The sequence below is a fragment of the Canis aureus genome, chromosome 4, assembly GCF_053574225.1.
Source record: "Canis aureus isolate CA01 chromosome 4, VMU_Caureus_v.1.0, whole genome shotgun sequence".
NCBI lineage: Eukaryota > Metazoa > Chordata > Mammalia > Carnivora > Canidae > Canis > Canis aureus.
Window position 1 is genome coordinate 81,593,662 of NC_135614.1, and position 27,987 is coordinate 81,621,648.

General features: G+C 36.0%; 1 long non-coding RNA gene across 1 annotated transcript in view; it reads right to left on the reverse strand.

Moving 5' to 3' along the window:
• LOC144313059 (uncharacterized) overlaps nucleotides 1–26,445 on the reverse strand; it is a 54,048-nt gene extending 27,603 nt beyond the window's left edge. The window contains exons 1-3 of the long non-coding RNA XR_013378758.1: nucleotides 22,328–26,445; nucleotides 21,663–21,729; nucleotides 19,018–19,391 (exon numbers count right to left, since the gene is read on the reverse strand). This is a non-coding gene — a long non-coding RNA (uncharacterized LOC144313059). The remainder of the gene's footprint in view (nucleotides 1–19,017; nucleotides 19,392–21,662; nucleotides 21,730–22,327) is intronic.
• Between the last annotated feature and the right edge of the window lie 1,542 nt (nucleotides 26,446–27,987).

Genomic DNA, 27,987 nt, shown 5'->3' on the forward strand with positions numbered 1-27,987 from the left:
CATCTCCATGCAGTTGCTTCATCTGTAAAAGGGAAATAACACCTCCCGCCACCCAGGGCCACTACTAGGGCTCAGGGAGCAATGTAAGCAAAGCACTTAGCCCAATGGGTACTTAGCACTCATAACATGGACGTTCTCTTTGTAATCTTGGTTAATAGCCCTTTTACTCCCGGACACTAATCGGGTTCTTGAATCCAGTTGAGGGAGTGAGAAAATTAAGATAACCAAGCAGTTTAGTGACAACATTATGTAAAACTGTCTCCCTGTGGATCTTTCTAAGCTAAATAGAAAATGACATTTGAATTTCCATAAGTAACAGTAAACTCTCTTATCATTGGGGAATGAGGAGGCTGGTTAATCAAATACAGAGAAATCAGAGTTAATCAAAGAGTTACTGTGTTGACTGAAAAAAAAATAGAGAATTTTAAAAAGTGAAGATTAGATTAGATGATATATAAGAATATTTTCACTAATTTGAGAAATACATATTATTAACCCAACCTTTTGGCGTATGATTTTGCATTTCTTCCCTAAAGATGTGAAGTATATTGACCTACTGTCCCCTTTTAACTTTTAGTGTGACAATTTGGCTTATTTTGTTTATTAAGATAAGCCAGAAATGACAGGGTGCCATTTGCAAGCTCAGGACTTAGAGGGCTTTGAGTGTTTCCTCTTCACTTTGCTCTTGCCTAGAGAACATGGGCCAGCAAGCCCTCTGGTCCTGGGACAAAGATGAGAGGCACATGGAGAGCCATTCCATTTGAGCTGAAGCCTAAAGCAGACACAACTGTACCACATATGTTTGATGAGAAACAAAGCCACCCTATCAACACTAATTCCCCTGTAAACTTGTTAGGATAAATTAAATATTGTTGTTTGAAGCCACTGAACACTGGGATGCTGTGATATTAGAGCACTACTTTCAGAATACCTAACTAATCTGGGGAAGAAAAACTCTTTTTAAACACAAATCAACACTCAACATAAAAAATATTAATAATTGAGTTACATTAAAATTAACAACTTTTGTTATCAAAAACCATCATTATAAGAGTGAAATTTAAAGGGGAACTTTTTTTCCAGAAAACATAAAAGTACTTTTACAAATCAACAGAAAAAAAGACGTTAAAATTGAAAAACATGCAAGATATTTTTAGACATTTCATTAAACACTCTATACAAATGACAAACGTTTGAAAAGATGCCTCATTTTATTATCAATTGCACTGACAAAAATTTCAAAAAAATAATAAAAATTCATGATTCATTAATGAAAATTATGAAAAATATGAGATATCATTACATACCCCACAGTTAACAAAATATAAAGGCCCCAAAACAACAGATGTTGGGTATGAGGCGACTTAAACTCTCATACATTGTTTCAGTAGAACTGTGAAAAATCATTTGGCATTGCCTAGTAAATTTATTAATACATGCATGCATGATTGATCATTCTACTCATACGTGTACATGGAACAAACGCTTCTACGTAATTGTGAGTTATAAGAAATATTAAAACAAAATTAAACGGACAATGAATAAACACCATATAGACACTTATCAGGTGCAGTTACACTTTGCTCAGAGGATACTTCATAGCCATTCGTGCATGTATTTATATCAAAATGCTGAAGAAATTCATGGACTAAATACCATCTCAAGATAAAAAAAAAAACCTTAAAAATTCAAAATGGAGGAAATAAAAAAAGCACATAACTTAAAAGGACAAATAAACTGCATAATATAGTAAAACTGAAATGAAGATTATAGTTATTTGAAAATATTAATTTTGATAATTCTTCCATAAAAATTATGAAGAAAATTTAAAAAACACAAAGTACCAATATGAGCAATGAAAAAGGGAACTTCTTCATACATTTAATGAGACTACTTAAAAAATTTAGTCAATAAAGCAAGCAATTCTTAGTAAATGGAAAATTATTTTTAATAAAATTATAATATTATATAAAATTATTTTTAAATATAAAATTATAGAAACCATTAAAGCTATTGAAATCTAAGTGGAAGAGTGCTGAACTTTAAATATACATTTATGTGGAAGAAAAATAGCAACAAACATATCTTCTAAAAAATGAGCAAAACAATAAATAAACTTTTTCTACAAGAAGTTTTATGAATTGGTTTTCTCAATCTGGTTGAAATGATGAGTGAAATATCTTTTAAAATGGAAGTGAAAAAAAATAAATAAAATAAAATGGAAGTGAAAGAGGTTTTAAGGATGTGATAGTGTTTTCTGGAAGGGGAAAAAAACTGTCCTCTCTCATGGCTTAGTACAACTTCAGTTTCCATTTTAAGAAATGCAAGTTTTTTAAGCAATACACACTCATTTTAATACATCTTTATGAACATCTACAAGTTCTCAGCTTCTAATTACTATTTTAATTGTTATACAGGGAAAGTGCTATCTTCTGAAACATATTTTCCTATATTAAACTGTATTTTGTGTTTTCCAAGGAAAATTAATCCCCAAAGTAACAGTCAAGATGATTACTATGACTTAAATGACACCAATTTTAAGAAACACAGATTTGTCTCTGTGCTAAAAAGGACACTCTTTTCACCAGTTAAGATACAAAAGGGAATAAAATTAAATAATATCTTGATCACAATTTTTTCCAAATATTAATATATTACTTCAAAACTTTGAATCCAGCCACACAGAGGTAACTACGTCCAATAATTATCATTCAAATTAATTGTGGCTCTATTCATTTTGAAGTAATTAAATACAGGATTTTTTTTTAGTACTCATAGAAAAGTTGACACTATCTTGACCAAAGAAATTCATAAGATGTATAATTAATACCATGTAGGAGATACTTGAAATGTAACTTATCATTATATGATATGTATTTTGCACCTGAAAGTGTAGAAAAAATAAAATTTTATAAAAGTTTTTAATTCTAAAGATCAACTTCAAAATAGAAAAATATAGTTGAGACAAAATTTATGTTTTTCAAAATAATTCAACAACAAATATGCAATCTATTTCTGTATAATGATAAAATATGTTTTAACTTTATATTAATATATTAGAGATAGTTATATCATAATATACATGTTCGGATTATTTATCAAACACTGCTAAAATAGAAAAACTCTAACAAACTACAGAAGTAATTTGATGTCTCCGAAACATTAATATGAAGTAGAAATGCAGCAAGCAATGATTAACTATGTTCATACACTATTTTAATACCCCAAGAGGTAACTATAAATACAACTATTTGATTTTTTTTAATTTAAAATCAATTTGCCAACACTTGTTATAACTCCCAGTGCTCATCTCATTGGGTGCCCTCCTTAATACCTGTCACCCAGTTACCCTATCTCCCTACCCACCTCCTGTTCTGCAACTCTGTTCCCCTGAGTAGGAGTCTCTCATGGTTTGTCTTCCTCTCTAATTTTTCACCAATTTCCTCCCTTCCCTTATGGTCCCCTTTCACTATTTCTTAAATTCCACATATGCATGAAATCATAGAATAACTATCTTTCTCTGACTGACTTATTTCACTCAGCATAATACCCTCCAGTTCCATCCACATTGATGTAAATGGTAGGTATTCATCCCTTTTGATGGCTTAGTAATACTCTCGATAGATTGATAGATAGATAGATAGATCACATCTTCTTTATACATTCATCTGTCAAAGGACATCATGGCTCCTTTCCAGCTTGGCTACTGTGGATGTTGCTATGAACATTGGGATGCAGGTGTCCCATTGTTTCACTACATCATTGGGGTAAATACCCAGTAGTGTAATTGCTGGGTCATAGGATAGTTTATTTTTAACTTCTTGAGGAACCTCCACACTATTTCCAGAATGGCTCCACCAGTTTGCATTCCCACCAACAGTGGAAGGGGGTTCCTTTTTCTCCACATCCCTGCCAACATTTGTTTCCTGTCTTGTTAATTTTAGCCATTCTCCCAGGTGTGAGGTGGTATCTCACTGTGGTTCTGATCTGTATTTCCCTGATGGTAAGTGATGTGGAGCATTTTTTTCATGTGCTTGTCAGCCAAGTGTAGGTCTTCTTTGGAGAAATGTCTGTTCATGTCTTCTGCCCATTTTTTGACTGGATTGTTGAGTTTGATAAGTTCTTTATAGATCTTGGATACTAGCCCTTTATCTAATATGTCATTTGCAAATATTTTCTCTTATTCTGCAGGTTGCCTTTTAGTTTTGTTGACTATTTCCCTGGCTGCACAGAAGCTGTTCTTGATGAAGTCCCAATAGTTCATTATTGCTTTTGTTTCCCTTGCCTTTATAGATGTGTCTTGCAAAAGTTGCTGTGGCTGAGTTCAAAAAGGTTGTTGCCTATGTTCTCCCCTAGGATTTTGATGGATTTTTTCTCACATTCAGATTTTTCAACCATTTTGGGTTTACCTTTGTGTACGGTGTAAAATAATGGTCCACTTTCATCCTTCTGCACGTGGCTGTCCAATTTTCCCAACACTGCTTATTGAAGAGACTGTCCTTTTTACAGTGGATATTCTTTCCTGCTTTGTCGAGATGAGTTGACCATAGTGTTGACGGTCCATTTCTGGGTTCTCTACTCTGTTCCATTGATCTATGGGTCTGTGTCTGTGGCAATAACATACTGTCTTGATGATCACAACTGTGTACACCTTGAAGTTGGGCATTATGATGGCCCCAGCTTTGGCTTCTGTTTTCAACATTCCTCAGGCTATTCGGGGATTTTCTTGTTCCATACACATTTTAGAATTATTTGTTCCAACTCTCTGAAGAACATCCATGTTATTTTGATAGGGACTGCACTGCTTGTGAAAATTGGTTCTGGGTAGCATAGACATTTTCACAATATTCATTCTTCCAATCCATGAACATGGAATGTTTTTCCATCTCTTTGTGTCTTACTCATTTCTTTCATAATTGATCTTTTTCACATAATTTTGTTAATGACATTATTTGAAACATCATTTGAAAGTATGAATTTTAGCAGGTCTCTATGAAGGTCTCTGCATGGTTACATTTTTATTAATCCCTCAATGTATTTTTGTAATGGGCAAAAAAAAAAAAGACAATATCTTGGGTCAGTAAAACAGTAAGTGGAATTATATACACACACACAAACATACACACACAAGCAGTTATGGCTAATGAATTATAATGAATGACATTAGTTTGGGTATCAAAATGAAGTTGCAGGTGTTCATTCACTTTCCCATCCCTCAATTAATTTTAGTTGATTTTTCTACTTAATTATCTCTTTCAAAGCTCTGGAAGATACTTGACTCTTGTAGTTTATTACAATGTATTTTCCTCCCCCCATGAGCTCTTGGCAGAGTTGTATGATATATGAACCAGTGAAAGCACAAGTTGTGGTATTATATATACTCAGAACAGAGGTCTCTCCTCCTAGCCTAGATATGCTCCCTCTTTAATAATAAGAACCATCTCTTATTATTTTTCCTTTGTTAAACATAGTTCCTGATATTTTTAAAGCATTTGTTGAATATATGTTTATACAGGAAGGAGAACATGAATGAACAAAAATGTGTATGTTCACTAATACAATTAGATTCTGACAACTTATGTTTTTGTTTTTGCTGGTGCTAATGCTGTTTTTAAAATAACTCCACAAATTCATTGACCATATCTTAATATTTAATGGTTTATTTGTTACTTTTCAGGGACTGACCTAGAGGATGCAGATGATTTTACAATAATAGCAATGAAGATGATAATGAAATAAGATCATATTATCTTCCTATTTAATGAACATATTACTATAGAAATTAAACACAAAGAAGGGACGCTTGGGTTGCTCAGCAGTTAAACACCTGCCTTCGGCTCAGGGTGTGATCCCAGAGTCCCTGGATCAAGTCCCTGTTGGGCTCCCGGCATGGAGCCTGCTTCTCCTTCCACCAATGTCTCAGCCTTTCTGTGTGTCTCTCATGGATAAATAAAAATCTTTTTTTTTTAATAAATAAAAATCTTAAACACACAAACACACATACACACACAAAGAAAAGACTGATATGCAGTGTAGCCTGAGAAATATCATGGTAATATATAGTAGTTGTATTTCTCTCTCTCTCTCTCTGTCTCTCCCCCCACTCCTGATATCAATAATTATTAGAAAAGTCTGCCTAACTGAAGTAATGAACCATCTTATTCTTAAAAATGAAAAATTATTAGTTCTTCAAGTCATTGGTGGATAAGGAGGAGTAGGAGATCAAACTGAAAAAGGATACCAGAATAAGTAGTGGAAAGTTTTATGTCAAATTAATTAGCTTAGATTGTTCTCATAGCTGCTGATTGATTTTAAATAGAGCAGTGGCAGTGGAGATGAGTATTTTGATTGACAAAATTAAAGAATATATTAATTTTAGTTGATCAACATTCCATGATACTTTTGAAAACTAGTCAGTGATATAATACATAAATACAAAAGTGAAGCTATATTTACCAGCAAGTTTACCTTTATTATACCAAGTTGGTATAATACCTATATTGTCTTTAAAGAAAGGTAATTCTTCCTTTCTCGAATGTTCTTTAATTCCATTTTATTAAGATGTAATTGACATATAACACTGTATAAGTTTAATGTGTACAGCATAATGACTTGACATGCATATATACTACAAAATAATTACAGTAAGTTTAGTTAACATCCATCACCTCATAGAGTTGAATTTTTTTTTTCCTTTGTGATGGGAACTTTTAGGATCTACTCTTTTACCACTTTCAAATATACCATACAGCAGCACTGTTAACTACAGTCATCATGTGGTACATTATATATCTGAGTATTATACAACTGGAAGTTCGCACTTTTGGACCACTTTAACCTAATTCTTCCATCTCCAACCTCTGGCAACAACAAATCTGAAACCTTTTTTTTTCCGTAAGTATGCTTTCATTTTAGATTCCACATATAAGTGAAATCATACAATATTTGTCTTACTTCACTTATGTGAATAAGCAGAATAGCAACAGGTAAAATTGTTGGATCATATGGTATTTCTCTTTTTTAATTTTCCAAGGAATCTCCATACTGTTTTCCATAGTGGCTGCACATATTTACATTCCTCCCAAGAGTGCACAAAGCATCCTCACCATCATGTGCTATCTCGTCTTTTTAATGGTAGCCATTCTAACAGGCGTGAGGTGCTATCTCATGGTGGTTTTTATTTGCATTCTCCTAATAATTAGAGATGTTGAGCACTTTTTCCTGTACTTATTAACCATTTAAATATCTTCTTCAGAAAAATGTCTCTTCAGGTCCTTTAGCCATTTTTTAAATTGCATTATTTGGGAATTTTAGTACAACTGAGTTGTGTAAGTTCTTTACATATTTTGGATATTAACCCTTTATCAGACATAGGATTTGCAAATATTTTCACCCATTTCACCCATATCTTTTCACTTTGCTATTTATTTTTCTGTACAGGAACTTTTTTTTTAATTTTTTTTTATTGGTGTTCAATTTACTAACATACAGAATAACCCCCAGTGCCCGTCACCCATTCACTCCCACCCCCCGCCCTTCTCCCCTTCCACCACCCCTAGTTCGTTTCCCAGAGTTAGCAGTCTTTACGTTCTGTCTCCCTTTCTGATATTTCCCACACATTTCTTCTCCCTTCCCTTATATTCCCTTTCACTATTATTTATATTCCCCAAATGAATGAGAACATATAATGTTTGTCCTGCACCGACTGACTTACTTCACTCAGCATAATACCCTCCAGGTCCATCCACGTTGAAGCAAATGGTGGGTATTTGTCATTTCTAATAGCTGAATAATATTCCATTGTATACATAAACCACATCTTCTTTATCCATTCATCTTTCGTTGGACACCGAGGCTCCTTCCACAGTTTGGCTATCGTGGCCATTGCTGCTAGAAACATCGGGGTGCAGGTGTCCCGGCGTTTCATTGCATCTGTATCTTTGGGGTAAATCCCCAGCAGTGCAATTGCTGGGTCGTAGGGCAGCTCTATTTTTAACTGTTTGAGGAACCTCCACACAGTTTTCCAGAGTGGCTGCACCAGTTCACATTCCCACCAACAGTGTAAGAGGGTTCCCTTTTCTCCGCATCCTCTCCAACATTTGTTGTTTCCTGCCTTGTTAATTTTCCCCATTCTCACTGGTGTGAGGTGGTATCTCATTGTAGTTTTGATTTGTATTTCCCTGATGGCAAGTGATGCAGAGCATTTTCTCATATGCATGTTGGCCATGTCTATGTCTTCCTCTGTGAGATTTCTGTTCATGTCTTTTGCCCATTTCATGATTGGATTGTTTGTTTCTTTGCTGTTGAGTTTAATAAGTTCTTTATAGATCTTGGAAACTAGCCCTTTATCTGATATGTCATTTGCAAATATCTTCTCCCATTCTGTAGGTTATCTTTTAGTTTTGTTGACTGTATCCTTTGCTGTGCAAAAGCTTCTTATCTTGATGAAGTCCCAATAGTTCATTTTTGCTTTTGTTTCTTTTGCCTTCGTGGATGTATCTTGCAAGAAGTTACTATGGCCGAGTTCAAAAAGGGTTTCGCCTGTGTTCTTCTCTAGGATTTTGATGGAATCTTGTCTCACATTTAGATCTTTCATCCATTTTGAGTTTATCTTTGTGTATGGTGAAAGAGAGTGGTCTAGTTTCATTCTTCTGCATGTGGATGTCCATTTTCCCAGCACCATTTATTGAAGAGACTGTCTTCTTTCCAATGGATAGTCTTTCCTCCTTTATCGAATATTAGTTGACCATAAAGTTCAGGGTCCACTTCTAGATTCTCTATTCTGTTCCACTGATCTATGTGTCTGTTTTTGTGCCAGTACCACACTGTCTTGATGACCACAGCTTTGTAGTACAACCTGAAATCTGGCATTGTGATGCCCCCAGATATGATTTTCTTTTTTAAAATTCCCCTGGCTATTCGGGGTCTTTTCTGATTCCACACAAATCTTAAAATAATTTGTTCTAACTCTCTGAAGAAAGTCCATGGTATTTTGATAGGGATTGCATTAAACGTGTAAATTGCCCTGGGTAACATCGACATTTTCACAATATTAATTCTGCCAATCCATGAGCATGGAATATTTTTCCATCTCTTTGTGTCTTCCTCAATTTCTTTCAGAAGTGTTCTATAGTTTTGAGGGTATAGATCCTTTACCTCTTTGGTTAGGTTTTTTCCTAGGTATCTTATGCTTTTGGGTGCAATTGTAAATGGGATTGACTCCTTAATTTCTCTTTCTTCAGTCTCATTGTTAGTGTATAGAAATACCATTGATTTCTGGGCATTGATTTTGTATCCTGCCACGCTACCGAATTGCTGTATGAGTTCTAGCAATCTTGGGGTGGAGACTTTTGGGTTTTCTATGTAGAGTATCATGTCATCGGTGAAGAGGGAGAGTTTGACTTCTTCTTTGCCAATTTGAATGCCTTTAATGTCTTTTTGTTGTCTGATTGCTGAGGCTAGGACTTCCAGTACTATGTTGAACAGCAGTGGTGAGAGTGGACATCCCTGTCTTGTTCCTGATCTTAGGGGAAAGGCTCCCAGTGCTTCCCCATTGAGAATGATATTTGCTTTGGGCTTTTCATAGATGGCTTTTAAGATGTCGAGGAATGTTCCCTCTATCCCTACACTCTGAAGAGTTTTGATCAGGAATGGATGCTGTATTTTGTCAAATGCTTTCTCTGCATCTAATGAGAAGATCATATGGTTCTTGGTTTTTCTCTTGCTGATATGATGAATCACACTGATTGTTTTACGGGTGTTGAACCAGCCTTGTGTCCCAGGGATAAATCCTACTTGGTCATGGTGAATAATTTTCTTAATGTACTGTTGGATCCTATTGGCCAGTATCTTGTTGAGAATTTTTGCATCCATGTTCATCAGGGATATTGGTCTGTAATTCTCCTTTTTGGTGGGGTCTTTGTCTGGTTTTGGAATTAAGGTGATGCTGGCCTCATAGAACGAATTTGGAAGTACTCCATCTCTTTCTATCTTTCCAAAACAGCTTTAGGAGAATAGGTATGGTTTCTTCTTTAAACATTTGTTAAAATTCCCCTGGGAAGCCATCTGGCCCTGGACTCTTGTGTCTTGGGAGGTTTTTGATGACTGCTTCAATTTCCTCCCTGGTTATTGGCCTGTTAAGGTTTTCTGTCTCTTCCTGTTCCAGTTTTGGTAGTTTGTGGCTTTCCAGGAATGCGTCCATTTCTTCTAGATTGCCTAATTTATTGGCGTATAGCTGTTCATAATATGTTTTTAAAATCGTTTGTATTTCCTTGGTGTTGGTAGTGATCTCTCCTTTCTCATTCATGATTTTATTAATTTGAGTCTTCTCTCTCTTCTTTTTAATAAGGCTGGCTAATGGTTTATCTATCTTATTAATTCTTTCAAAGAACCAACTCCTGGTTCTGTTGATCTGTTCCACAGTTCTTCTGGTCTCGATTTCGTTGAGTTCTGCTCGAATCTTTATTAACTCCCTTCTTCTCTTGGGTGTAGGATCTATTTGCTGTTTTTTCTCTAGCTCCTTTATGTGTAAGGTTAGCTTTTGTATTTGAGTTCTTTCCAGTTTTTGAATGGATGCTTGTATTGCGATGTATTTCCCCCTTAGGACTGCTTTTGCTGCATCCCAAAGATTTGGATGGTTGTATCTTCATTCTCATTAGTTTCCATGAATGTTTTTAATTCTTCCTTAATTTCCTGGTTGACCCTTTCATCTTTTAGCAGGATGGTCCTTAAGCTCCATGTGTTTGAGGTCCTTCCAAACTTCTTGTTGTGATTTAGTTCTAATTTCAAGGCATTATGGTCTGAAAATATGCAGGGGACGATCCCAATCTTTTGGTATCGGTTCAGACCCGATTTGTGATCCAATATGTGGTCTATTCTGGAGAAAGTTCCATGTGCACTTGAGAAGAATGTGTATTCAGTTGAGTTTGGATGTAAAGTTCTGTAGATATCTGTGAAATCCATCTGGTCCAGTGTATCATTTAAAGCTCTCGTTTCTTTGGAGATGTTGTGCTTAGAAGACCTATCAAGTATAGAAAGAGCTAGATTGAAGTCACCAAGTATAAGTGTATTATTATCTAAGTATTTCTTCACTTTGGTTAATAATTGATTTATATATTTGGCAGCTCCCACATCCGGGGCATATATATTGAGGATTGTTAAGTCCTCTTGTTGAATAGATCCTTTAAGTATGATATAGTGTCCCTCTTCATCTCTCACTACAGTCTTTGGGGTAAATTTTAGTTTATCTGATATAAGGATGGCTACCCCTGCTTTCTTTTGAGGACCATTCGAATGGTAAATGGTTCTCCAACCTTTTATTTTCAGGCTGTAGGTGTCCTTCTGTCTAAAATGAGTCTCTTGTAGACAGCAAATAGATGGGTCCTGCTTTTTTATCCAGTCTGAAACCCTGCGCCTTTTGATGGGGTCATTAAGTCCGTTCACATTCAGAGTTACTATTGAGAGATATGAATTTAGTGTCATCATGATAACTATTCAGTCCTTGTTTTTGTGGACTGTTCCACTGAACTTCTTCTTAAAGGGGAATTTTAAGAGTCCCCCTTAAAATTTCTTGCAGAGCTGGTTTGGAGGTCACATATTCTTTTAGTTGCTGCCTGTCTTGGAAGCTCTTTATCTCTCCTTCCATTTTGAATGAGAGCCTTGCTGGATAAAGGATTCTTGGTTGCATGTTCTTCTCATTTAGGACCCTGAATATATCCTGCCAGCCCTTTCTGGCCTGCCAGGTCTCTGTGGAGAGGTCTGCTGTTACCCTAATACTCCTCCCCATAAAAGTCAGGGATTTCTTGTCTCTTGCTGCTTTAAGGATCTTCTCTTTATCTTTGGAATTTGCAAGCTTCACTATTAAATGTCGAGGTGTTGAACGATTTTTATTGATTTTAGGGGCGGATCTCTCTATTTCCTGGATCTGAATGCCTGTTTCCCTTCCCAGATTAGGAAAGTTTTCAGCTAGAATTTGTTCAAATACATATTCTGGCCCTCTGTCCCTTTCGGCGCCCTCGGGAACCCCAATTAAACGTAGGTTTTTCTTCCTCAGGCTGTCGTTTATTTCCCTTAATCTATCTTCATGGTCTTTTAATTGTTTGTCTCTTTTTTCCTCAGTTTCCCTCTTTGCTATCAACTTGTCTTCTATGTCACTCACTCGTTCTTCCACCTCGTTAACCCTCGTCGTTAGGACTTCTAGTTTGGATTGCATCTCATTCAATTGATTTTTAATTTCTGCCTGATTAGCTCTAAATTCTGCAGTCATGAAGTCTCTTGAGTCCTTTATGCTTTTTACTAGAGCCACCAGTAGCTGTATAATAGTGCTTCTGAATTGGCTTTCTGACATTGAATTGTAATCCAGATTTTGTAACTCTGTGGGAGAGACGACTGTTTCTGATTCTTTCTTTTGAGGTGAGGTTTTCCTTCTAGTCATTTTGCTCAGTGCAGAGTGGCCAAAAGCAAGTTGTACTGGGAAAAGGAGAAAAAGAGGAGAGAAAGAAGGAAAGAAAAGAGAAAGAGAAAAAAAAGGAAGAAAAAAAAAACGAAAAAAAAGAAGAAAAAGAGAAAGAAAAAGAAAGAAAGAAAAAAGTGGGTGGGGGAAGGAAACAAATCAAAAAGCAAAACAAAAAAAAAAAAAAAAAAAGAAAAAAAAAAAAAAAAGAACCACGGGGGAGTATCTTCTGATTCTGTGTACTTTAAGTCCCTTGGCTTCCCCTGGAAGTTGTCCCTCAGTCTAGCTGGTGTTCTGGGGGAGGGGCCTGTTGTGCTGATTTTCAGGTGTTAGCAGTTGGGGGAGCTGCTCTGCCCCCGCCTGGTGCAGGGCTCAGGGGGGTTGTTTACCCCGTGAGGTCCCAGGAGCAATAGCCCCAGTGGTGGGGCCAGCTCTGCAGCCCTGGAGTCAGCCCCCGCAGTAACTCCGGAGCTCTCCGTCTGCAGGGCCTGGAGGCTCCGGGCGGGGCCACTGATCTGCTCAGCTGGGGCAGGAGCATCCTCGCTGTCCTGGGCCCTCCCGGCCTCTGCCTGTCCCGGGGGAGGCTGGATCCTGGGCTGTGTCCGGGCGCCCTGTGCTCCGGAGCCTGCGCTGGTGGATTCGTGCTCCCGGGCCACGCAGCCCCCTCCGCGGAGCCGCCCCTGAGCCCCCCGAGCTGCTCCTGGGACCGCGCAGCCCCCTCCGCGGAGCCGCCCCCGAGCCCCCCGAGCTGCTCCAGGCCCCCCCGTGCGCGCTGCAGCCCTTAGGGAGCTCGGCGCACTCTCCCGGGGCGCAGGTGCCTGTTAGTGTCCCGGGGAGCCCGAGGGCATCCCCGCCTTCCTGGGTCCTGCTCCACCTCCCTGCGAGCCCCTTTCCGCCCGGGCAGGTCAGTGCAGCTCCTGCTCCTCCGGGACGGGGCTCTCCTGTCCTGGGGACACTCGCCCCGGCCTCAGCCCGGCTCCTCGCGGGGCCCCTCCCCCTTGGGGGCCTTTGTTTCTTTATTTCTTTTTTCCCGTCTTCCTACCTTGATAGAAGCGCGAACTCTTCTCACTGTAGCATTCCAGGTGTTCTCTCTTTAATTCTCAGGCTGAATTAATAGATTTTCAGGATAATTTGAAGGTTTTCTAGGTAATTTGGTGGAGACAGGTGATTTGGGGTACCTACTCTTCCGCCATCTCGCCCCTCCCCCCTCTCTGTACAGGAACTTTTTAATTTATTGTAATCCTTGATTTTAAATTTTGTTGTGTTATAGGTGTTATTATCTAAAAAAATCATTGCTAAAACTTATGTCATGATGTTTTTTCCCTGTTTTCTTCCAGGAGTTTCACTGTTTAAGGCCTTACATTTCTGCTTTTAATCCATTTAGAGTAAAATTTTATGAGTGATGTAAGACAGGGGTCTAGTTTCATTATTTTATATGTGAATATCCAATTTCCCCAGCATCAGGAGAAATTTTTTGCAACTCAGGCTCAGGTCATGAACCAGGGGTCCTGGGATTGAGTCCCATATCAGGCTCCACACAGGGAGCCGGCTTCACCCTCTGCCTATCTCTGCCTCTCTCTCTGTCTCTCAGGAATAAATAAATAAATAAATAATAAATAAATAAATAAATAAATAAATAAATAAATAAATATCATTAATAATTCCACTGATATTCTAAATCCTCTGACTTGAGGGAAGTATTGACCTCAACCATTATCTGTTTTTAGGAGGTAAGGAACATCATTTACTGATACCACAAGGGGATTTCACTATTACAGGATTATTTCAGAAAGGTGTATGGCAACACTCTTCTTTTGAAACTGCATTTGATTGTGTGCTGAAATTATATTTTTCTATAAATTCATAAAGACTTTATCTTATTCTTTTATAATCTATTCTTAAAATATACTGTCCCTCTTTAAAAGTTATTTTAAAATTTGAGTTTTAGTCTCAACATTTATTTTTCCAAAGATGCTGAGAATAGCACATTATAATTTACCATTACTTTATCTAAAATCAAGGAATTATGGTAATAATGGAAGCAGGAACTTATATATCTCCCCATGTAATCAAAGCATTTTAACATTATATTATGCTCAATTTTACAGGTTTCGTCTGAATTCCTAAAGGAAGTAATGTTTCTTTTTATTTTTACCAAATCCTTTGACTATATAGATACATCTACCCAAAACATTGTAAATTTGTTTCAGACTACGTTTTGCTGTCCTAAGGACCAACTAACTATCTGTATAAGCCATGATGATTTAGAACTGGACAAGAAGAATGATTAAGATACAGAATCATAACTTTAGTAACATAAGTCTTTAAAAAATCTATTTGTGGTAGCATATAAATTCAAGAAATGCTAATCTCAAGGTAATGGATCTATAACAAATTTGTTCAATATCCATGTTGGACTGGTTGAGTAGAAAAGGTATTGAAAAAGGTATTTTCTCTTACCTTCAAAGAAACATGAATTAATATTAACATAAATTTAGAAGTTAAATTAGGAGTGCCCACAGAAAAGCCTGTGGTAGCTACGGTAAAGTTGTGTTTCCATTAAGTCTGAGGATTTCAGTGGATCCTTGTCTTATTTAGAAAAAATAAATTATATATGAGTAATGAAAATACAAGATAATTTATACAGCTATATCATCATAATGAAACTCTGACACTATAATTTATTCCTTAAAGTCCATACCTAAAGTAAATTACTGTAACTTCTGTATGCTTATCTATGTTATATGCATGTAGGAAAAGCATTATCTACTGGGTAAATTACTATTACAATGAATAGATAATGATTTCTATATATTTTCAAAGACAAAAGTATTATATATTAAATGTATCGCATTTTTAGTTCCCCAAAATAATGTTTCTGTTTTATTAAAACATGTCAAGGGAATTTTTTTTTTTTTAAACCCAGTACTGAAGACTTATTTGGGATTTCAATTAAGATAGAAGAGAACTGATGTTTCTGCCCATCTCCCAGGCTAAAATGTACTATGAATGAAGAAATGAAGGAAAAGCAGAAAACAAAGCCACATATCCTATAAAGCAAGAAAATACATAATTCTAACAGATTATATATGAAGAAAAAGTGTTAAGAGATGAGAATTACAAACTAGAAATGGAGATCATGCAGTGAGGAAGTATGTATGTAGAAGTCTGGGCAAAAAACAAAAATAGTACAAGAGATACAAATTAAAACCCACAAAAATTATATCATGAAACAGCCATATAATAATTACAGACATTAATGTTTCATATTATAATTATATATATATATATAGTATATGTAATAATCATCTGTTATGTCTAACAGATATAAATTACAAACAATGGGATGATGTCCTAGAAGTGGGCAGAGTAAGAAGTTCTAAGAATCAGTTTCTCCACTGAAATAACTATTGAGCTAGCAAGAACTGTCAGTATAAACCATTTCAGAACTCTGTTGTCTGGCTGAATACTTGCAGTGTCCAGGGGAGAGCTTAATGAAGAAAGAAACTGGTATATTTCAAATTTTGGTGTTTCACATATCACCTACCACTTCCTGATTCCCAGCCTATGGCAGACAGTCCTGGAGAAGGTAATTTGCATTCTTCCTGTGGTTGGCTACTGCCATGGTGAACCTAAAGACCTTGTCCTCCAAAAATACGGGTTGTGTGTTTTGACCAGCCTGAAGGTTCACTGGCATGCAGGCTGGACATTGTTTCAACCACACTGGGCTGAACTAACTTGTTGGAAGGCATCTATCAAAATAATTTAAAAAGGCACTTTTTTGTTTAGCTTTTCTTATTGAATTCAGACATTTAAGGAGATCTCTCTGAGGTCATTAAGTGACTGCCAAGTTAATGAAACAGATATTTGAGTGACCACAAAGAACAAGGAACATAGTTATTGCAAAAATAGTTTGGAAAGGTCACTAAACCAAGGGAAGTTGGATGACTGTAGCTCTCAACAAAACAACAAACACTAGGGACTGAGAAAATCTGATTTCCAACATTACCAGATATAATTTTCAGTATGTTAGTTATTAACAAAAACAAAAAATTACAAAGCACACAAAGAAACAAAAAAAGAGAAAAAGAATGAAGAAAAATAGGGGATCCCTGGGTGGCTCAGCAGTTTAGCACCTGCCTTCAGCCTAGGGTGTGATCCTGGGGTCCAGGGATCGAGTCCCACATCCGGCTCCCTGCATGGAGACTGCTTCACCCTCTGCCTGTGTTTCTGCCTTTCTCTCTGTCTCTCTCACGAATAAATAAATAAAATCTTGAAAAAAAGAGAAAAATGACCTGAGCTGGACCCCATGGGATATCTTTAAAGGTACCAATATACATATTATGTGAGTTTCAAAGGTGAGGCGGGTGCAGGACATTTGAAGAAATGATGGTTTGAAACTTTAACAGCCAAAGACAGAGTGCATCTTGAAAGTAGCAAGAGGGGTGCAAGAGGCAGAGGGGATTTGGCTAAGTGCCTGCCTTCGGCTCAGGTCATGATCCCACAGTCCTGGGATGGTGTCCTGCACTGGAGTCCCTGGCTCAGCAAGGAGCCTGCTTCTCCCTCTCCCTCTGACTGTTCCTCCCTTTGCTTGTGCTCTCTTGCTCTCTATTGAATAAATACATAAAATCTTAAAAAGAAAGAAAAAAAGAATCAAGAGAGAGGTGATTCAATAAATACAGGATACTTTACTCAAGGTTATCCAGAAAGAAAAAAAAAAGGATACAAGAGATGATATTGATATGGATATAGATATAAACATATGATATCTGCCTAAATATTGAGATCTTTTGGACATTTTTCTCAGGATGGGATGGATGGGGGGCACTAGCACATGTGCAGGGGCATCCTGGCAAGCTGGAAATTCAGGAAGAAGCTGATATTGCAATCTTAAGCCTCAATTCCAGAATGCAGAGATAAGAAAAACAGGCATGGTCAACTGAATTTTTCCAAGGGTACCAATGGGAAAAAATAGTCTCTTAAAGAAATAGTGCCAAAACTTGGTAACTACATTCAAAATAATGAAATTGGACCTCTATCTAAATCCATATATAATTATTAACTTAAAACTGATTAAAAGCCTAAATATAAGTTTTAAAACTATAAAACTCTTATAAGAATACATAAGGGTAAATTTGACACCAAGTTATAGGAAGGAAGGAAGGAAGGAAGGAAGGAAGGAAGGAAGGAAGGAAGGAAGGAAGGAAAAAGAAAGAAAGAAAAAGAAAGAAAGAAAGAAAGAAAGAAAGAAAGAAAGAAAGAAAGAAAGAAAGAAAAAGAAAGGAAGGAGAAAGAAAAGAAAGAAGAAAAGAAAGAAAGAAAGAAAGAAAGAAAGAAAGAAAGAAAGAAAGAAAGAAAGAGAAAGGAAGGAGAAAGAAAAGAAAGAAGAAAAGAAAGAAAGAAAGAAAGAAAGAAAGAAAGAAGAAAGAAAGAAAGAAAGAAAGAAAGAAGAAAGAAAGAAAGAAAGAAAGAAAGAAGAAAGAAAGAAAGAAAGAAAGAAAGAGAAAGAAAGAAAGAAAGAAAGAAGAAAGAAGAAAGAAGAAAGAAAGAAAGAAAGAAAGAAAGAAAGAAAAAAAAGAAAGAAAGAAAGAAAGAAAGAAAGAAAAAGAAAGAAAGAAAGAAAGAAAGAAAGAAGGAAGAAAGAAAGAAAGAAAGAAAGAAAGGAGAAAGAAAGAAAGAAAGAAAGAAAGAAAGAAAGAAAGAAAGAGAAAGAAAGAGAGAAAGAAAGAAAGAAAGAAGGAAGGAAGAAAGAAAGAAAAAACATAGATAAAGTGGATGGCAAAAAAAAAAAATTCCAATTTTTGTGCATCAAAGATTATTATCAAGAAACAGGAAAGAACCCAGAGAATGGTAAAATACTTATAAACTATGTATCTGGTAAAAATATAACATAAAGAAGTTATAAAGTATTATATCTTATCAACAAAATGACAACCCAAATTAAAAATGTACAAAAAACTTGAATAGACATTTCCCAAAGAAGATAGACAAAAGATCAAAAAGTACATAAAAAGATTTAACATCACTGGTCTTAAAGAAAATGCAAATCAAAACCACGATGAGATGGCTCACTGGAATGGCTAAAAGAAATATAAAGAAAGATAGCAAATAGTGGTTTGTCCCCTCCCTCCTCCCATTTGATTAACTAGATGAATTATTAACAATCCTCATTCTGTACCTCTCCAGTTTTCAGATTTTCAGGCATCAGTGATCATGAACTCTACAGTCACCTAGCTGAAAAATGACCATCTAACTTTGAGCTTTTTGGCCCTTGGTTCTGTGAACTCTGTATCTGCTAATGGTAACCTGTAGTCTATATAATCCAGCCACCTAACCACAAGAACTGTTAATTTTCACTAACCTGTCCTCTCAATAAGCATTAATCACCCACTGACAATGTACCCATCTCATTCCTGGCTTTTCTGAACAAATTATCATGGGGGCCCGTTCAATTCCTTCAGCCATCCATACAATGGCATAGACTCCGCTTCATAGGAGCAGTCACTGCGTGTTGCCTATGAATACCACCGACAAGTTTCATATGAAAGAATTAGGCTGTCACTCACCAGCAAGAGTTAGCGAGTACATGGATACCATTCTCTCAACATCCTGTGAAGAAATATCCTTCGACTTGAAAACAAGTGTGTGTACTATGGTTCTAGAGTCCAGCAGAGAACCATCTCTTTGTGGCTCTTTCATTTATAAAACATGCTTGAGAGGTGGTAATCAGGTTGTGGGAGATACTTGTTTGGGGTAAAGGCATCAAGCAGTTTGAGCTTAGGGGACACCTTGGTGGCTCAGTGGTTGAGCGTCTGCCTTTGGTTCAGGGAGTGGTCCTGGCATTGAGTCCCACATTGGGCTCCCTGCATGGAGCCTGCTTCTCTCTCTGCCTGTGTCTCTGCCTCTCTCTCTGTGTCTCTCATGAATGAATAGATAAAATCTTTTAAAAAGAGAGGAAAAAAAAAAAGCAGCATGAGCTTAGGAAACCACATGTTTAGTAAGTTCTTAGAAATACCCAGAAAAAGCAATTTTAATTTTAGTGCCATGTGAAGTTGAGTCTAGGTAGAAGTTGTGAGGAACGGGAAGATTTTGTTGTCAGGCAAAAAGGATGGTTCAGCAATCACATTTTTCTCCAAAATATTCCACTGTTGTATGCGAATTTAATTTTTCCATTATTGTACAAAAACAACCATGTACTTTAAAAATCAGAATAAATCAAAATTTTAATTTTTTAAGACTTTAAACTTTTTATAGCTTCAAGCTTTGAGTTGCCTTTAAACAGTACTAGATATCTAGAATCTTTTGATAATTTAGTAAAGTATTAATAAAAAGTAAAGGATTATAGACACTAGGGAGGTGTATCTAAAATAAGGGAAAGTAAATTAGTTTACTCTTTGGGATACTCAACTTACAGTATAATTGAATGCACTTTCCTTAGCTCTGAGGCCTGGTTCTTTACAGGGCCTCCAACTTTCCACTTTTAGTGCAGTGAATGGGAAAACAGCATGGAAACGCAATGACTCAATTCTTTTACCCTGAACCACTTAAATAAGTGAAGGGATATTTACTCTAGCTATTTCTGATCCTGTATAAACAGGGCTTTTGATAGGGCATTGCAATTCACTCACGTTAACTACAGAAACCATAAAATAAAACTAACTTAGAAGCCAGGAGGAAAGGAACTAAATTCTCTTCAAATGTAGTATTATCTGAATAACTATCCTCCAGAGACAATGCTGAAAAGAGGCCTAAGTTTAAACTGTGACACTGACACATACTCTTCTTTAGAAAAATTTCCTACATCTCCAGATTTGGTCTTTAAATTGGCAGTATGACTCTAGCTGTCCTGTATTATTCAGACTTCTCCAGAGAAACAGAACCAACAGGGTATGTATACATACAGAGAGAAAAATTTATTTTAAGGAATTGGCTAACATGATTGTAAAGGCTAACTAGTCCAAAATCTGCCAGGTGGGCTGGCAGGCTAGTGATGCAAGGAAAAATTGATGTAGCTTGATTCCAAGGGCAATCTGGAAGCAGAATTCTCTCTTCCTTAGGGGATCTCAATCTGTTCTCTGTTAAGGCTTTCAACTGATTGGATAAGGCCTATTCACATTATGGAGGGTTTACTGAAAGTTGGTTGATTTAAATGCCAATCTCATGTTAAAAAAACAAAACAAAACAAAAAACAAACAAAAAACAAAAACAAACAAACAAAAAAAATGCCTTCAGACTGTATTTGACCAAATGTCTAGATGCCATGGCCCAATCAAATTAACACATAAAATCATCTATCACATATACCTAATAATAAAGTAAGGTGGACTAATGAATAACGGGTTTTCTTCTCTGGATCTTTAGTTTGCAGAGCTTAAGGGATATACATAAACCTACAGGTGAACAGCTAGTTTTGACAGAACCTTCAGTCATATTGCTAAAAGTAAGTCAGAGAACGACATAAAGTACCAATGGCAGGCAATTCTGTGGTAAAGAAAAAGAAAACAGGAGAGAAAAAAAAATCGCTGAAAAGAAAATTTCTTGAAGTTTGGGAGGAAATGTACCTATATTAGTGAATCAAATTAAGTCAAAAATTTTTGGTCTTGTTATGAAAGCTTGCATTGTCAGCTTTTATCTTTCTTTTTTATACTTCTATGTTATTTAAATTTTCATAGCATACAAATAACTTTCAAGCATTTTTTTTTTTGATACATGAAGGATTGATATTGACTGAATTAAAACTTCAGTGGTTAGGTACTTCTGTACTTTAATAACCATATCAGCTTTAAGCAGATGCTACCATCTGTTTTAAAGCCTCTAGGAAAATTTAAACTAAGTTTAAACTATAAACAGAGGATGACTTATTTCTCATTAAAGGGAGGGAGAAGCTGATGATGTAGGTAAAATCATTTAGAACAATTTGCCAATGTTCCTCCAATTAAAATAGTGTCAATCAAAATTGGGGGATCCCTGGGTGGCGCAGCGGTTTGGCGCCTGCCTTTGGCCCAGGGCGCGATCCTGGAGACCCGGGATCGAATCCCACATCGGGCTCCCGGTGCATGGAGCCTGCTTCTCCCTCTGCCTGTGTCTCTGCCTCTCTCTCTCTCTCTGTGACTATCATGAATAAATAAATAAAATCTTTAATAAAAAAAAATATCAAAATTGGTTATAGAGATTCCACAATATGAAAATTTTTACTTTGTTTTAGACTCACTCGTTTGCAACCTTTTGCCTTTAGCTCTGAATATTCTTGAAATCTTTCCTTTCCATGTATTTGTGTGCTATAATAAAATAGAGAGAAAAAGAGAGATAAATATAGGATACCCAGGAAAAGGAAAAACAATTGGGAAAAGAAATGAGGGAAATATCCTACAAAAATGTAAGAGTATTTTGGAGAAATACATGGAGATCAACCCATGCAGAAAACAGAAAGACAAAGAAATTTAGAAGAGATTAAAAAAAAGAAAACTTGATATAGACTATTTCATAGATGTCTCAAAATTCTATCAAAGAGCTAGAGAGAACTTCATGAAAAAAATATGTATACATATATGACTACATAGGGGAATGATTCACTCCAAGTAACTGTACAAGAAAATGATATTACTTCAGTTATGATATTACTTCAGTTGGCAGTAAACGGTATTTAAACTTAAAACAAATAATAAATACCGATATAGCCAAAAGCTGTCATTGTATTGTGAAGACAGAAACAAGTAAAATGAATGTTTTTGTTTTTATTGAAACATGCAGAAGAGAGAAAAATTCAAACTAACTACTGGAGAGATTCAACATATTATATTTAATAAAAGAAAAATAAAAAAAATGTGTAAGTTAAAAGGAGATAAATAGAAACGAGGCAGTGTTATTAAAGGTTACCTCCACTTCCTATAAGTCTTGTATAAAGCAGTAAATTTCCTCCAATAAGTTCTATATTTAATTTTAGTGGGAGAGATCCAGCAGTTCCTGTTTGGAAAGACAAATGGTGACTGCTCTTCACTGAAGTCTTTTATCACCCTCAAATCTATCTTGGCTTTGTTCTTCATGTTTATCCCACAATCTTAATGACTACGAGTATATAAATACTCCAGAATTTTGTGTTACAGATAGATCATGATCTTACAGGTGAGTTACAATTGAAGCTTTTCCAGTAATTTGTCTTTTAATTAGCTTTTTTGGTAATTAGAGGAACAGCCTGAGATTATTTCCAGAGTGGCTGCAAATCATTCTTCTTTACAGCAAATGTCCAGAGAAGAATAAATGCAGAAGTTCAGACTGGAAAATTGTAGCCTTCCCTTCTCCATTCTATGTGGTAACTTTATGTGGCTTTTTGTATTGAACATTAATGATCTCTTCATATCAGATTTTGAACTCTACATTTTTTGCATATATATATATAATATAAAAACTTTTATAGATTTATATGTATAAATATTAACTTAGTTACATATAACAAAAATAGCTTTGATTAAGGTTGTAGAAGTTCACCTGTTTGAAAATGCCTTATGAAATTTCTTCTAAGATTTTTAATGTTTAATAATAAATTCTTCCTTGATTTTACATAAAAGTTTTTTCTACAACAAAAAGTAAGGTATTCAACATTAGTCATCATCAGGGAAGTCCAAATCAAAACTACAATGAGATTATTACCTCACACTAGTTAGAATGGCTGCAATTAACACAGGAAACCACAGGTATTGGCAAGGATGCAGAGAAAGGGGAACCCTCTTACAGTCAGTGGGAATGTAAACTGGTGTATCAACTCTGGAAAAGAGTACAGGGGTTCCTAAAAAGTGAAAAATACAACTACCCTGTGACCCGGCAATTGCACTACTAGGTATTTACTCAAAGAATATAAAAATACTGATTGGAAGGGGCACATGGACCCCAGTGTTTATAGCAACATTATCAACAATGGTCAAATTATGGACAGAGCCCAAATGCCCATCGAATGATGAATGGAGGGACGCCTGGGTGGTTCAGTGCTTCAGAGCGTGATCCTGGAGTTCCGGGACCAAGTCCCACATCGGGCTCCTGTGAGGAGTCTGGCTCTCCCTCTGCCTATGTCTCTGCCTTCTGTGTCTCTCATGAATAAACAAATAAAATCTTAAAAGAGAAAAAAAGAATGATGAATGGATAAAGAATGGAATATTATTCAGCCATAAAAAGATGAAATCTTACCATTTGCAATGACATGGATGGAGCTAGAGAGTATAATGGTAAGCAAATTAAGTCAGTTAGAGAAGGACAGATACCACATGATTTCACTCACAGGTAGAATTTAAGAAACAAAACCAATGAATATGGGGGTAAAAAACAGAGAGGTAGACCAATAAACAGACTCTTTGGCAGCCCCAGTGGCTCAGCGGTTTAGCACCACCTTCAGCCCAGGAAGTGATCTCGGAGACCCGGGATTCAGCCCACATCAGGCTTCCTGCATAAAGCCTGTTTCTCCCTCTGCTTTTCTGTCTCTCTCTATGTCTCTCATGAAAAAATAAATAAAATATTTAAAAAAATAAAATTAAATTGAATTAAAAAAAAAAAAAAGAAACAGACTCTTAACTATAGAGAACAAACTGATGGCTACCAGAGGGGAGGTTGGCAGGAGCATGAATTAATGGGTGAGGGGTATTAAGAAAGGCCCTTGTTGTGATGAACACTGGGTGTTATATGGAAGTGATAAATCACTAAATTCTACACCTCGAACTAATATTACACTGGATGCTAACTAGAATTTAAACAAAACCCTGAAAAGAAAAAAAAAAAGTAGCTACTGATTTAAAATAACTTTAAAAACAGTAGTCAACCATTTGCTGCATGTCCATTTCACTATGATGAATTTGGGCCGTTGTCTTCTGTAGGATTAATATTACGTTTATACAGTTCAAATTAAGAACCACAGACTATTTTTAACTTGACAAGTTAATCAGATTTTATTACCTGATAGGATGGTAATTCTGCATAGAGGCAGAATTTTACCTTACTCATTTTATGGAAAGACTCTTTGCTTAACCTATTTGGAATGCAAAATATCTTTTTTTCTTCGAATTTCAGTATGCCATAATAAACTACAACATATTTTCAAATTACATGCAGATCAGCAAGTATAACAAGGGAAAATGGAAATGGGAAAAATGACCAAATGTTTTACCTACCATGTATCAACACAATGATTATGTTCTCACAAAAGAAGCCTTACACTTTTACTTTGAAGTACTGAATTTACTCACAATCTTATCAGGCTGACCATGCTAGAATTTTTATAAAATTCTATAAAATGGCAGAAGAGAGTTCCTTATCCATGTCAGATAGTATATTCAATGGTTCATTTCATGATTCAAAGATTAAAATCTCAAAGACAGACATAACTTATATGATTTGTACTAAAAAATCATTTTCCCTTTCATTGTTTTACTCAAGATAGTGCTTCTTCAGACTTGGCCATTATACTTCCTTTCTTTAATTTTTTCACATATCTGAGCAGTGACGATCCCTCTCACCAAGAGTAGCATTCAATATGGATTCATTTCTTGTGATTGTCCACGGCTGAGTCCTTTTTACTTTGGTTAGTAAAAGCAAAACCACCACTGAAATTAGTATTTTTAAGAAAAAGAAAAGTTTATTAGATTTACATAAAATGGTAACATTCAATTAGAATACTGTGTGTGCAGTAGATATTAAATAGTGTATTTTCCCATCTAGCTATTTTTTCCTCCTATTCTTGTTTGACACTCAATTGTTGGTTCTGTTTCTGCTTTCCAGTACATCTGTCTTGGAAAAGAGGCTGAGTCAAAAGAAAACTAATTAATCTAAGCAAACCCTAACATAGCCTTTTTTGTAACTCAGTGTTGAAATAATGTGAATTATGGTGAAATAAATGTGAGTCATTTAACTTAAAATGATTATAAACCTATAGGAACTATCTTTTTGATTGGCAAGAAAGACAGTTTGCATCTGGAATACATATAGGAAAAAATATATAGAGATATAGTTTATATGTATATATAACCGGATATACATATATATACAAATATAACCAGGCCTTAACCAGAAAGGCCTGGAAAAGCCATGTCTTAAGTGTTTGAAGTTTGGACTCCATAATGGACATCAGGCTCTACAATAGTATCTAAGAAGCAAGAAAAATATCTCAATGACATAGGCATATATGCTGAGAGAAATGAAAGAAGTATAGCACTATTTTTGGTAAATGTACAAATAAAAACACTCTGCGTCTTAATCAAGGACTTGCTTTTATCTGCTTGATATGTGCATAGCCCAGTTTGATTGGAAGGTGGAGATAGCATCACCGAAAACTCTTGGTAGAAATATTCCAGGACCCTTAATATATCCTAATAAGTCCTAGTAGGTTTGGAAATAGATCTTATCACTTGCAGTTCAATCACTGCACAGGTATCTGGCCTACAACTTTTGACACTCATGGTTTTCATCCATGGACACATTCTTCAGGAATTTCTTCCTTCCATTAAACTGGAAGCTCAAACATTCTTGAGCTATCTACCAAAAATATTTAACAGAGACTGTAAGCTCATGAAAAAGCACAGTGTTGAGCTTGTAAATTTTTTCCAGGATTATTGAGATACAGTGTAAGTTTAAGGTGTACAATGAGTTGATTTGATGTACTTATATACATCAAACTGAACTGCTTTTTAAAAACTTATTTTGGGGATCCCTGGGTGGCGCAGTGGTTTAGCGCCTGCCTTTGGCCCAGGGCGTGATCCTAGAGACCCGGGATCGAATCCCACGTCAGGCTCCCGGTGCATGGAGCCTGCTTCTCCCTCTGCCTGTGTCTCTGCCTCTCCTTCTGCCTGTGTCTCTGCCTCTCTCTCTCTGTGTGACTACCATAAATAAATAAAAATTTTAAAAAAATAATAAATAAAAAAATAAAAAATAATAAAAAAAATAAAAACTTATTTTGGAGCACTTCTGGATTTTAAAAATTTAGGCAGTGTCATATATATACAACATGCATAATTCAGTGAAAGTAACAGAGCTGAGCCATGAGACTTTTTTTTTTTTTTTGGCTTAAAAGTAAAATTTTCAGTGGGAAATGGTCACATAAATATAAATAATATTGGAGTAAAAACTACCAAATAAGAACTATAAACTGTATCACAACAGATAAAATATTCTGAAAATTGAGCAATACCTGGAAAATCAAATTGCAATTGGGTTAAGGTTAGCTTGATACATGAGTACTACATATTCCTGATTATTCAATAAGTGTTAATTCTGAAATAGCTCATTAATCAATCCTTAATTACCTTTTTAAATATTTGTTTATTTCACTAATTAATTTATTCATTCATTTATTTATTTGAGAAAGAAAAATCACTAGTGGGAAGGGGAGGAGGAAGGGCAGAAGGAGAGGGAGAAGCAGACTCCCTGTTCAGCAGGGACCCCAACACACAGTTCCATCACAGGACCCTGAGATCATGACCTGAGCCAAAGGCAGACACTTAACCAACTGAGCCACCCAGGGGCCCCTAATTAATCAATTTATGAATATGGCTTCAAAAAATTAAACTTTAAACCTTCTCAACTCTTTTCTTTTTTAGAGAGGGAGAAAAAGAGGAGGACAGGGTTAAAGGGAGAGAGAGAGAATTCCAAGCAGGCTCCAACATGCAGTGCAGCACCTCTACATAGGGCTCCATCTCATTCCCCTGAGATCATGACCTGAGCTGAAATCAAGAGTCAGACATTTAACTGACTGAGTCACTTAGGAGACCTGAGTCTTTTGGAATTCTTGAATTACGTTTCCTTTGAAGTCATGTAATTTAAGAAATTTTAAAATGTGATATTGAATTTAAGTATCTTGAATTATAATAAACAGACTTCCTATCATAAAAGTCAGTTCTATATCACTACCTATACACAGTAGCATTTTGGTAAATTCCACATTGTCACATATCATGGGTTAAGAAACTGGTTCACTTAGGGCAAGAGAAAATCATAGAGTCAGTTAAATAAAGAAAAGATGCATATTCCCAACTTTCCCATTGTTTCCATAAAGAGAAGTGTCAGGATTGAGGTAATTTGATATAAAGAAAGTAAACCCGGTACCAGCTTCTTCTTATAGGTTCAGGTACCAGCAGTTCACAGGAGTTGTCTGGCATCAGCTGTTGCCCACATCCTGAAAGTCTTGGGGATCACTGGATATTGAAGCCCTCCTACCAGAATGTGAAAGTCACAGGACATATGGGAAATAGAAGTAATGGGCATGTTCTCTGACTGTAGAAGTGAAAGGCAAGTTCCCTTCAACTAATATTGTCCAGGCAACCCAAATCAAGCATGGAGCTATGGATCAAGTAACATCACTGTTAATCGTGACATATCTTAACAACATTCTGTTATTAAAGCACTCTACTCACTAGTATGTGTAACAAACCACCCCAAACTTAGCATCACAAATCAACATTTGATTATTCTTATGAATTCTATGGCCTGGATTTTAAAGTAATGTGTCTCTGCACCATGACTTATCACCTTAGTACCAGAATCATATGGAATTGTCTTTAATA